At 30.9% G+C, this 12,611-nt stretch overlaps 1 protein-coding gene across 16 annotated transcripts in view; it reads left to right on the forward strand.

Annotated features, from left to right (window-relative positions):
- The window catches only part of Rbp6 (RNA-binding protein 6), a 464,382-nt gene that overhangs the window by 236,406 nt on the left and 215,365 nt on the right, over positions 1–12,611 (forward strand). The gene's annotated exons all lie outside the window — the stretch shown is intronic.

Genomic DNA, 12,611 nt, shown 5'->3' on the forward strand with positions numbered 1-12,611 from the left:
ATTTTTTCGAGTTTTCTATTTTATGAATTTACAAATCGTTTCAACAAAATAGCTTTCCGTAAAATATTCCTGAAAATTGGTGAGAATTTAATTACTGAATAAACAGAATTTGTTTTCTGGGTATTTTTTTAACTGTCATAATGAATTAAATTATCTTGATATTATTGTTTATTATTTTTAAATTCCCACTAAATATGTTGAGAATATACTTTTTCATTACGGGCTTCATTTCATTCATCTTTAAACTGTAAACAGGATACATATGTTGAGAATGTACTTTTCCATTATAGGTCATTGTCTAGAAATTCTTACAAAATATGTTGAGAATATACTTTTCCATCATTATCTAGAGCTCACAAAATAAATGTTTGTTGAAAATACACCTTTCTACTATAGTTTTTTTTTTCTAGAAACTCTCACAAAATATGATTAAAATATACTTTTTCATCATCGTTCATTATCAAAAATTCTCACAAAATAACATATGTTGAAAATATTCTTTCCCATTATGGTTTATTGTCTAGAAACTCTCACAAAATATGTTGAAAGTATACTTTTCGCGTAATCTTTTCTCTCTCATTATTAGTTGCCAACGCTCGATGACACTGTGCATAGTCAGTTTTAATTCTACTAAGGTAGCAATAAATTATTCAATGTTTTCTAGACGCAAAAATAATGGATAATCCAACTGTAACTGAATTATCCGAGGAAGTTCTACTTACAAAACTCCAAATCAGCTCCTAAGTTATAAATCAGCCTTTTTTCTTTTGAGTTATGACACCTTGTTTTAATTTGGGAAATGAAACTTTTCACCTTATAGCGGGCTCTCCGTAGGCCAAGTCGAGCCAGGGAACCGTCTAGAAGGAAGTGAGTCGGAATTTAATTTGTTAAAGACACGAATAATGGCAATGTTTACATTCCACTCCACGGAGTATGGACTCATGAATGTGAAATTCCTCACAAGATCCCAATTATTTACACTGATGAAATAAATCCCGTCCAACGAGCCGAATAAATTGCTGCCCGTTGTAATTGTAGTTAAGACGTTGATCGAACGCTGTCGTTACACGCTATTTAATATTGTTCAATATTGAACTTACTTTGAATGTATTGTAATGATGCCTTCCTTTGTCTAACACGTCTGTTTATTTCATCAAAATAATTATCGGTATAAATAACTATGTAGTTCAAACTATTTTCTATTATTGAAATGGTCGTCAAAATTCGTTCAACCTTATTTTTTAAATTAACGTATTTTAGTACTCATTTCTTTTACGTTAGCTACTCAATCATGCTGTTTTTGCAAAATTGACCAACTCAAATTAAATGTCATTATCGTATAGTTAAAAAAACTGTTTCAATTCATTGTTTTTTTTTTATTAATCGTCCTATTTATGTATTTATCGGTTAAAGTATATTAGCAGATGGTTTTTTATTTGAGAAAAATATTCGTATTCATTTTAAGAAATAGCCCGCAAAGCCTCTATTTTAGAATGCAACTTATCTGCATGAAGGATAGTAGGGACAGAGAAGATAGATGTAAAAAATACATAAAAAATACCCAGACCAATTGAAATAACTTTTTTTTAAATTAATTTTGCAACTATCGGTAATCGAACTCGTGACGCAAGTTTCGCAGTTAAGCATTTACCCAACTCACCCTGTTATTCATATTTATGAAAAAAGACAGTTTAAAAATTATAAATCTTTTTTGTACATTTTTTAAACCAAATGTTAAACATTTGACATTCAAAACGTGTAAAATAAGTAAAATACCTATCTGCGATGTGCCAATGTAGTGTATTTTTTTTCTCTTTTTTATTGATTAATACAGGAAGAAGGCGATCATTGTTTTTATTGGTATATTTTATTCAAGAAAACCAATTATTTTCCACATACAACGGTTAAAATTTGAACACTTAAAAACGATAAATTTAGGGAGACAGGTATAATGCCTTACATCGGCGCGTTTAATTAATTTGACACATTCTCGCCCCTTCTCCTCCCCATAAAAAGGGGACACATTCATTTAGCGAGTCACGGAACTATCCTGTCCTGCGAAAGGTATTCGTATCGCGAGGAGACATTCACGAGTGCAACTATTCGCATAGGAGCCCGAGTCCCCTCGTACGTGCAAGCTCGTAAACAAAGATATATCTACATCGTGTGTTCCTTCAGAAAAGCTACAAATAGTTGCGCGAAAAATATTCGGCGGTATAGCGGGCGCTAGGGGACTAGGAGACTAGGAAGGCAGAAGGGAGGAGGCACCTCGGCTCCGGCGGAGTTTCACTCCGGAGACAAGATTTATGTAAGGACTTTTGTGTTTGTTGTTAAACGTACAAGAGGCTCATCTACATCCGCCCTTGGGCACAAAAGCGGATAGGACACCCCACTCAGACCCTCGCTCGTTACTAGTAGGCGATTATTTTTCGAGCCGATATATCTGATTGTCTCCTCCGCTGTAATCCGATAACTACGGGACTCGCTAGCCTAATGAAAGGTTGCGGAGGCGAAAATTGATTAACTTCGTATGTTTTAATCACACGACTCGGTGTTTTCACAACGCGGATTTTATGGCATATAATTCATTTAAAACTTGTATTTCCGCTTCACGTGTTTTATGCCCTTTGTTATGCTAGATATCTTAATCGTACCGTTAAATTGGGACGTGTTTCAGCTGAATCAGGGAAAATAACACGACTTTAATAAATCAATTCAATTTTTGCCATTCATTTACAAACTTATAATTTTTTACTCTAAAACGATTCTTTTTAACTCTATAAATTCTATCAATATTTGCATTATTATTTTTTTTATTAAAATTTAAAAAATTATATTATAAAATAAAATATATGTACATATTGTATCTAAAATTTTTCGTATATCCTTAGATTCAAAAGTTGTTTTCATTTCTGTAAACGTAACATTTTTCACAAACAATATGAATTCTTAAAATTTCTCAAAAATTGTTGACAATATCTTACTTGTACTTATCAATATTTTTCATTGAGATGAATCTAATAAGTTTTTCGATTGGTATATATTTTTCTATTATAATTTAAAGTGTTTTATCATATACAATGTTATGAATAGTTTTGATTTTGTTTAAAACCCTTTATTATAACACCTTCAAGTTATAAACATAAAAATTTTCAAAAGTCACGAGCAGTCATGATATTTCACATTTCGCTCACTCCTTTCAACAACGTTACATATTAAAAAAACTTGATTTTTCAGGTTATCGTTTTGAAAGTATATAGATATAATATAATATATAAAAATGAATATCAAGCCACTTTTTGATAAACATTTTGTGTATTTAAAAAAAAAATACATTTTCTTCAAAATGCAAAAACAACACTTTCTGTACTGTAGCGGGTAAATATTAAGTTAAAAATATGCCGCTTTTACTGGGATATGGTACATTTTCTGGGCATTCTGAAAAAATGCACAACTGAAAATTGACGATTAAGGGGTAAGCGATTTGTCCTCTTATGAACTGTAATGATCAGAAGAATTTTTAACATCATATATTTATCATAAAATGAATAAAATTAAAACTGCTTTACCAATTTTATTGACATTTTTATCATATGTTTCACAAAGTTACAACAGACCACAACGTTCAGCATTAAGCAAGGCAATTGAGACAATAATGAAGATTCTATGCTGAACACAATAAATGTTATAAATTTAGAGAATCTGCTTTAAAAAACAAACATGGATTCTGTGTGTTGATCATTGTAAGTAAAAAATGAGCTATATCGGTGTGTGAGTACGGTGTGACTCAAGCTCTTTCAATATTTCTCTTTAACGCCGGAAATCTATTCTCTCTTCCTGAATTTCTCACCATTGCAGTCCAAGATATAACGATTATTATTATTTGTGTAAATAAATCAACGTCGCAGTAATATATCTCTTTCAGTAAAGTATTTCGAATTAAATAAAGTATGCATAAAACTTCGCAAAGCTCCGGAAGACGTAACTAATATATCGAAAATTTAATACTTACGATTGAAAACAGAACTATCCGATAAAACTTTCACACGCGTGTGTCCCTGAAGGCTGGAAACAATAGTTCATCCGCCCACCTACAGCTAGGGGCCGAGGGCTGGGTGGGAGGGCGGGGAGGGCGGGAGACTGGGCGGGGGGAGAGGGTTAACGCACCGCCCTCTCCCTCGGACTCACCCCCTCTGGTCCCTAGAAAGCCCTACTTTCAAGGGCGGACCACCACTTATCCAGGCTCGTAAGTTAAAGTGCGCGGTGATGCAATAGCAGACCGCTATTAATGTTTTTTTTAGTAAACGATTGAATTTAATTATTGGTCGAGATTAACAGGAACAAACTTTATGTAAACTTTATAAATTTAATTAAAGTTTTTTTTAAATATTTTTTTAATTGTTTGTAAGTTAATTTCAAAACGTAGTAGACACTTCACAGTTAACGATATTTTGAGAATGTCCAAATCTTTGTGAAACCCCAAATATTGGATTTAATCTTCGAAGAATTGAAACATGTGTACTATAATTATGAACGTCTCATTGAAGGCTTTAATTTTAAATCATGTTTAAAAAAAATAAATAATGAAATACAAGCATTTATAGAGCTTAAAATCTGTCATTGGCTCGTTCAATAAATCATTTCATACGCCTTAAAATTTATTACCTACCCTTCACATGACATCCATATTTACTCAGATTTTTTAAAAATCTTTTCCATTCTCCGTGTAACACTGTTCGTGCAAGTTCTTTACATTTAATGTATTTACTGAACATTTGCAATTTCAGATAAATATCACAATTTACGAACCCAATAATTTAGCGCAATACAAATAATTTAATATATGATACAGAATACTGTTTACCATTTTATCCCTAATGTAGGCATACATCCTGTATCGATGTATTCTGTTGTATTATGTGAGGATAATAGTATTCGGAGCGTAATTGCGCAACCCAAGAATATTCCGTAATACGTAGGGTATGTACGTTGAACATGTAACTCTACCCACAATACCTCCTGCCCTTAAAATCAGATATACAATTATTTACACTTTTGGCTATTAAACGCACATTACACAACGGGCCTCCCACTAAACATGGCTTATATCCACTCTCTGAATTCCGCTTGGCCCGACAATAAATACCGCACTAAGGGGTCATAATATATTATTATAACACTCATAACACCAGCGTAGAATCTTCGAGACCTCTATTCCGAGCCGGAAAATGTTCTACAACTCTCCAAATTACAGGTGAAATAAAATCCCACATAAAAAATGGTCGCAATTACGATTTTAAATATTCAGAGATGCGTATAAAACCATATATTTTTTACACTCCGCTCGTTTTGTTGGGTGATTCCAAATATTACCAAATTAAATTAACTTTAGAGTAGGCGAACGGTTCAAATATTGTACATTTGTGGGTCCTTTCTAAATGTATGTTTATTAATAACTCAAAGACCCTTCCTAGCTATTGTAAGACGCCAATGGTCAAGTTTTGGGTTGATTCTTGTTTGTTTTATGAATTGCAAAACTTTTCATAACAATAATAATTGTATAATTAAATGGTGTAAGAATTTCTTTACGCGTTTAAAAATCATTACCTAAACTAAAACCTGTTTCTTTCATAATCAGATTAGCAAAAATTAAACTTTGAACGTTTATTGTTTTCTCGAATCGAATTATGGTATAGCATTGAAACGTTTCAAATTTAAATATTAAAAACAATATCCTTTCATCGTTACTTTCATAGACTTTACTGAATAAAACATTTGGTTAATATTGTATTTGAGTGAATTTAAATTTTGTATTTATTCAAGAAATTAATTTATTTACCATGGAAATATTTAATGTGATAAATTAAATGATATTTCTCGTTTAAATTATATTAACTTCCACAACATAATTATTATTACAACGGTTATTTGAAATTCTCGCTCCTAAAAATAAAGTATATTTTTAAAAAATCCTTAAATCGACTTATATTATTTTATCGGTACATAAGAATATATTTATTAAAATTTATGGAAGATGACCATCATAAATGACTAAAATAACAAAATTAACCTGTTTGATTGATCGATCGAAATATAAATTTCATTTACTTATCAAAACAGATAGAAAATCAATTTATTCAAAGTGAAATGTACAACCTTATATTATACAATAAATGAATGCGCATTTTAGGCCATGATACAGTTTTTTTGCTACTACAATCAACCTTCTGTTACTTGCAAAAATGATTTTATAAACTGATTCGGCAATCACTTTGTGGTAATATATATATAATCTCTGTTAATTTAAATTTTACTTGGTAAATACCTTTTTTTAAATCTATTGTGACTACTATTTATTCAAATTGATTCAAACAAGTGTTTTGATGCATTCCGCATCATTTTTATTATCATTCGGTTTTTGAAAATGATTCAGAATGCATCGAAACACTTGTTTGAATCAATTTGAATAAATAGTTATATTAACCAAGTTAAACTTAAATCAAAAGTAACTCAAGGGTTTTATAAAAAAATCTTATTTTTAATTAATGTTTTACTTAGTAAATACCACTATTTCTTAAAATCTACTGTGACACGTGTTTCGATGCATTCCGCATCATTTTCAAACACCGTATGATGAAAATGATGCGGAATGCATCGTAACACGTGTCACAGTAGATTTTAAGAAATTGTGGTATTTACTAAGTAAAACATTAATTAAAAATGGATAGATTTTACCACAAAGTGACTGCCGAATCAATTAATGAAAAAATCTTATATTTGCACTGCTACAATTTCATATATTTTTGAAACGTGAAAACATTTTATCTAAAGTGTTTTATTTAAACGTAGATCTAAATGAAAAAATATCAAAGAGATAGCTTCACTTTGTTATTTCCGGCGATTGTTCACATTAGCGACTAACGGGGTTGGCCGTCGGATTTCACGCCCCGGATGTGACGTATTTTTAGGCTTCTATTCTGATTGTTGAAAAGCGCGCCAAATTCACACGAGCCGATTATTGAATTAGCACTGATAAGCATGTTAGCTCTGACATGGTAATGTAATAAATGTAACTAAATGTTATTTGACCTGATAAACGCGTGTATATGTGTGCGCCACGTTTATGTGATTGTGTGGTAGGATAAATCTTGTAAAATCAATACATTTTTAAATATATGTATTTTAAATTTTTTAAAGTGGCCGTAAATAAATATCATGAACGATCATTTTGATTCAGATGATGAACGAATAAGACCACTGCGATATTCATAAAATGTCTGAAAATTAAAAAAAAGCTTTACTTAAGTTTGTAATCAACTGAAAAATTAAGGAATCTACAGGGCGTCATATGGCAGTTGTTGCCCCACTAGCCGTTCACATAGATAACACTACCTTTGCCCAAACTTTGTTTACCCTGTGCCACTACGTACAACTTTTGCATCTCAAGTGGGTAGCTCTTCAACCTCGCGCTGTTCCGTCATAATTTCACTTCCTCAGCTTTTCCACAGTTTAATCAAATCCGAAAGATATTCCAGCACTGCATTAAGGTCATTATTAAGGTGACATTTATTCGGTTAAAATTGGATATTCTCAACGCACTCTAAGTAAGGGAGGACCCCGGGCTGCGGACCTCCGTTTTCTCTGCCGGTTACTATAAATAATATTCTAGACGGCAGGTGTCGAGAAAGGTTTCCACGAGTCGTATAAATAATACTGAGGATAATATCACGTTACTACGGTTTCTTTATGCATATATTAAGCTTAATAGTAACGCATGTGTAACAGCTTACATCTGTTAAGCGAAATTTTATAATCCGGGATAGAAAGCATTACATTTTTCCAGTAATAAAATAATGAATTTTCTGCCTAATAGTTATGTAAAACAGCGAGCAATTAACACCAATCGATAAAATGTTGAGTTCATTTTCCTAACAAATAAACAGTATTTATAGAATTTTTCATATCTGAAGATTTGGTGTTTTTGGTGTAGATTTAAAAATGTCTGTTTCATTTATACATCTTTTAACCTATAATTTTAGTTTCGTCCTTTGCAGTTTATGTATTATTAATTCTTGTATGTTTTTTTTATAAAATAAACAGCAATCGATAACACTTTGTTAAATGAGTTAAACAAAATATAAATTTTGTGTGTTCCCATAATTTACGATATAACAATGTAGCATCAATTTAAAATAGAATTATCTACACAACTTTTTGTAGATGGAATAAAGATAATTTATATTTTATCAAAATACTTTGTGCGATATTTTATTTCCCTTTCGAAACAATTTTGTCACTAAAAACGAAAGAAAACGACTCCAAATTCGTCTGAACCAACCATAAACAATGACAAATAGAAATAAATGAAAAATCGTGAATGACGATACGGCATCTGAAAAATTATATTTTAAAGCGCGAGCGATGGTTCTTTCTGTTCCACTATACAGGCACGACGCATAAAGCATTCTAAAGTTTTAAAGTTTTCGAAAGCGATTGCATTTACATCGAAGTTGGCCAAGAACGGGAATGTAGTTTGGAGCCAAAACATCGCAAGCACCGAGGGATGGTTTGTAGGGGGCGGGGGTGTGTGTTGAGGGGTGGGAGTTTTTTTGCCCATCACATTGGAGAAATTGGAAGAGAGCGACGTAAACACTAAAATGTTGAATGATGTAAACACGTGCACGTTGACGAAATAATTTTTACTCTAATGCATCATGACAACGTGTCTTTAAAAAAATTACTTTTATTTCAAGATCTTATTCATTTCACTAGGCTATTATTTTACCAATTAAAAAAGGATTTATGAAGAAAAAGAACATTCTCGAATAAAATAATCAAACGATTCTTATAAGATATCTTTATGTGAAATCAATTTGAGTATAATATATTTATAATTTCATAAGCTGGTAAAAAACTACTTTTTTATATCTTTGAAAAAAAAATGCTTTATAAAAATAAAAATAAAAATACATTCTTAACGCTATTTATCACGTTTCTTTTTTATTTCTTTTCCCGCATCTCGAAAATAGAGTAGTAACATTTTTTGGGACATTTTTAAGAACAAAATCTTACTCAAATACAGAAATCGTTTTCCATTTTTAGGAACCTCTGTGCGAAAATATATTAATTGCATACATAGAAAAAAAGTAATATAACGAAGGTATGTAAATATTTTATTTCTGTTTATTATTCTGTGCACCGTTGATATTTTAGGTAAAAATTAAGATATATTTACCTACCCCTTTTTCCTACTTTAAGTCGGATCTTATTTTGAAGAATCAGACCTAATTTTACTCGCAAAATCAATCGCTTTCCACAGAAACTGCGTCAATTTCCCCTCAAAGGATTAATGGCTACCTCCGACGGGCACGTAAGTTGAACGTATTCAAATCACAAATCATATTCGGTACGATAAATAAGGTTTGATCGGATCCTGTTATATTGTTTGGGGCCGAGTCAGTCCTTGAGGCAGCGGACGATAATATTAGGTGTAGTTTAGGCCAGCTCAAGCCTCGCGCGTGACTTGAATGCACTTCACCCCGAGACGAGAGAATACAACTTCTAAGCCATTATTGGCGGGAATTCTGTCCGACCTTGCCGCATTTTTTTACGTCCTAATCACTCCCGAAACGTTTTTATTTAAACGTGTCTTGTTTGAATAAGGGATTTTAAAACTTTAACGTTTACATTCGTCTTTTACGGTATTATAATGAAGAAAAAAAATCTCTCAAAATAATTGAAAATCTATATAGTTTTTTATATTATAATTTATTAACAGAATCCATTTCACATTTCAATGATTTCATGACTATTACCAGATTGGTGAAATCAATTTCAAATTGATTTCACCAATCTGGTGGCGTCTTGAATTTCGTACCTTATGTAGCATAGTTTAATTTCACTTTTTAATTTTAACTTCTAATTTTTATTTTTATTTTTCTTACTTCATTACTTTAAATTGTTATTACCCTTTTTTTACAACTATATTTCTATTCTTTATATATGTGTTAACCTGCACCTTTATTGTATCTGTAAGCTTGTTGTGTTCACATCTAATTAATGAAAAACATTAAAACTATTTGTTTTGCACTGTATTCGTTTATTGTAATATGTTTTTCATTGTTTATGAACCATAAATAAATAAAATAAAATGACTTTTTTTTTCTTAAATAAACCTGTTATAATTTTCCTCCAAAAATATTTATTTGAGAGGATATTTTCAAAATTAGTTTTGATGTAGACTCAAAAGACTCGTAGTCAAAAGACTCGTAGACTTTAACGGCAAATTGTGTTTCCAAAAAGAATTATGAGTACAAAATATGCAACTCTGGGCCATCTTTTGGTCTTCCTCTATTACTCTCTTTAAAGTAATAACGGTTAAACTCAAAACTCTTTCACTACCGTTATCATTCATAACCCTACAAGTACATTCTACTCCCATAACCAAGAATCCGGAGAGCATGACTGATTATGATTATCGTAGCTTCTAATTATTGATTATCGAGATAATGCAATGACCATCGATGAAGTGCCATATTCCTGCGGTGTCATATGCACTATGGGCGTGGGTAGAGAACAAAATAATAACTTTAGAAGTGAATAAAAATACAATACTTTTTTTAAATAGAGACCTATTTATTTAACAACCCTTAATTTAAAAAAAAACGAAGAACATGAAAACATATTTGAATTTGTATTTATATTTTTAGAAATTAATGTTGGAATACTTTTTTTTATTAAAAGTGAAACGTAAGTCAAAATAATACTTTTTCATAGAGACAAGGCAAATTTGTTGAGGAATACTTAAATTTGACATTTAACTCTATTTTTTTTAATATTGCCGTTTTCTTTTTGTTTCAGGTAAGTCCTTTGAAGTTTCCAAAATCTGAGGGAGAAACTGGTTGTCAGGTTTCTTTTTCATTATTGCTCTATCATTCTAATGTTTAAATTATGTCAAATGTTTTTGGAGCTTACAGATTTTTTTTAATACCCATCCGGAAACTTCATCATCTAGATATATTTTGACCACATTTTCAATGAAAATTATTAACATCCATTAATACATTTTTCTTGGAAACTGTATTAATGGATTCATTCTGCAATTTGCTTCTTAAATATGTACCACTATAACTTAAAACCATTAAAATTATTGTGACACGTATTTCGATACATTCACCATCATTATCAAATACTGCACGTGAAGCTTAGTCTTAAATATTGCTTCGTAAATATGAACTACTGTTTTTCGAAATGTTATTGTGAATAAAATTACTTCGTAAATATGTATCATTATTTTTTTAAATCTAAATCTATTACAAATTACAGTTAAATTCTTTGTCTAAATTTAGATTTGTGCTCTCGAGACGTTAATAATGAGGAGGGAGTAGAAGCTTTCTCTTATTTTTTTATCAGTGGGAAGGTTTTATTTGTTGGCATATTATTTATTGGAGTTTATTTTTATTAATGTTTTTTTTTATGATTTTTTATTGTTTTAAAATAATAAAAAATCATTTTTTTTTATTAATAACTTCTAGTATGTTTGTTACTCCTTTCCACTCGTTTATATTATAGAGTCAAATAGGAGAATGGAAAATCTAGGAACTGTTTCGGACTGCCCAAAATAGGGACACTTTCTCAAGTGACGTCAACGTCAGGGGGACCCGACCCGACACGTTAGGGAGAAGAATTGAAATACTTATTAGAATTGATTTGAAGTGAAAGTCATACCAAGTAAAATAATAAAATAAAAATTATGGATAAATATTATCACAAAGTGACAATGCCGAATAAATGTATTATTTATTGATTTGGCGTTTAATTCGTAGAACTCCATTTTAATTTATGTATTAGTTTTTAAATCAAACACAAATTTTTGAGTCTACTAAGTTGTACTTTATTAACAAAAACACAATAAAAATTAATATTGTGACTATAGTTTCGCCTAGTTATGGCATTTTCAAACGAATGACACTCAAATGACATTCGTTTGAAAATGCCATAACTAGGCGAAACAATTGTCAAAATTTAATTTTTTATTTGTTTTTGTTAAATAAATCCAACTTAGTTGACTCGAAAAATCTGTATTTGATTTAAAAATGAATACATAAAAGCCGAATACAATTACGATTTTTTTAATTACCCTGAAGCGGATGCCTTCATAATATTAATGATTAAGCTAACAATAAATTGATAATTTACATTGTGTGGAATCAGAGACAGATAAGAAGTTGTATTAAGTACATTTCGCATATTTTCACTATGTATGTTATATTTATGAGAGACATTTGATTCATTTCAAGGGCTTAGTAACACAATCTTCAACATTAAAATAAGGTCATGTCTCGGAGGGCGCATATCCCGGCGTCCGTTAAGCTTTTGTTTATAAAATGAGATTTTAAGCGCTGTGACATTATTTTCCCTTTGAGAATACACCTTTATGGATATTCTTTCGCCGTTCACCAATTCTTTCTCGATTCGTAGCGCCTCTACGCCGCTAAACAATTCTACTCACACCATCTCATGGCATTCAATTACATATTGCAAGTTGTTGAAAGTAAAATGCTTAACGTTCATTTTTGTCAAATAAATATCTCCTGATCTAGTCTTGAAAT

The sequence above is a fragment of the Brachycentrus maculatus genome, unplaced genomic scaffold (genome assembly GCF_059751285.1).
Source record: "Brachycentrus maculatus isolate JH-2025_06_01 unplaced genomic scaffold, ASM5975128v1 h1tg000238l, whole genome shotgun sequence".
NCBI lineage: Eukaryota > Metazoa > Arthropoda > Insecta > Trichoptera > Brachycentridae > Brachycentrus > Brachycentrus maculatus.